The sequence below is a fragment of the Propithecus coquereli genome, unplaced genomic scaffold (assembly GCF_000956105.1).
Source record: "Propithecus coquereli isolate 6110/MARCELLA unplaced genomic scaffold, Pcoq_1.0 Scaffold32, whole genome shotgun sequence".
Lineage (NCBI taxonomy): Eukaryota > Metazoa > Chordata > Mammalia > Primates > Indriidae > Propithecus > Propithecus coquereli.
Genome location: NW_012148841.1, coordinates 10220657 through 10222141, shown reverse-complemented (window position 1 = coordinate 10222141; position 1485 = coordinate 10220657).

Genomic DNA, 1485 nt, shown 5'->3' with positions numbered 1-1485 from the left:
TTTGAACCTTCCAGTGAAAAAATAAATCTTTTTATAGTGTCTATTAAGCATTTAAAATACATGATCATATGATTGACTTCATAGAAAATTTCAGTAAATTGTAAAAATCAGAAACTCTGAAACCAAGCTGTTGGAAAATGAAAACATGCAAATTAGACATAGAAAAGTCAGGAATTATAAATGCAGAAAAACAATATAATGAATAAATAACACTAATGGATTCGCAAAAAATAATAAAATCAGCAAATAATATTCAAAAGTCAAGTAAAAAGAAAATAACATGAGTATATATAAGCTGAAGGCAGAATAGGTATTATTATAAGAGAATACTATGTGCTAATCTATAAAAACTTTCAGAACATGTTTCCATGAGAAACAGTGGTCAATAAGAGTTACAAAATAAAAAACATAGATTAGCTAATATCAATGTAATCAATTTTAAAAGCTATCAAATTCAAACTATTACAAAATCAGACTAATTTCATACAATTTTATTTATGAACTCCTTTAGTTTTTCAGCTGTACAGAAAGAGCTTTCTTATATGCTTGCAATATAATTATATGGAAAATAATCTTAGTTATAAAAAAAATCAGAGTATAAAAGACCTTGAAATAATCTCAAAACAATGACTTTATAGAAGAAAATAATCTCTAAAATTTTAGTCAGCATCATAAAAGACAATTAAACAAATGTAAAAAATTCCACATTTTTTTCATGTGCAAGTCAATATTGCTATGTAATTTTGAAAAATTAATGCATATAATAAAATCTATTGTAACTTTATCAATTTTAAAAATATTTTAAAACACAAAACAATTTCTTCTGAAAAGAGTAACAGAGTACATACGCAAAGAAGTAATTAAAGTGCTGTATATAGCATGATACTGGCAAATCAGAAAGCTCAGAAACAAAAATATACCCACGGGAGAAATGTACTCGCCATCAAACTGGCACTGACTGATCAACACTAAGGTGCTCACACAACAGTAATATTCTTTGGGGGTAGGGAGGTTGGGGGTGGGTAAACTCACAACTAATGGACGTGATGAGCGTTGTCGGGGGGGAGGGGCATGTCTCACTCAAATCATGTTGGAATGTGGCAAAGTCATAACATGTAACCAAAATGTTTGTACCCCCATAATTTCCTGAAATAAAAAAAAATTAAAAAAAAGAAATAATAGTTTCTTTTTTGATAAAGTTGGAATTTTAAATCAGTAGAGAAAAAATAGTTATTAAAAAAATTGTATTGGTTTTATATCTGGGTTCTCAGTCCTGTTCCAGTGTATGAAAACCACCCTCATATAGCCATCTGATATTTGACAAAAAAGACAAAAAGATACACTGGGGAATAGAATCTTTATGCAATAAATGGTGCTGGGAAAATTGGACAGCCGCATGTAGAAGATTGAAACATGATCCGCGCCTCTCACGACTCACAATAATCAATTCACGGTGTATGACAGACTTAAACCTAAGGCATGAAA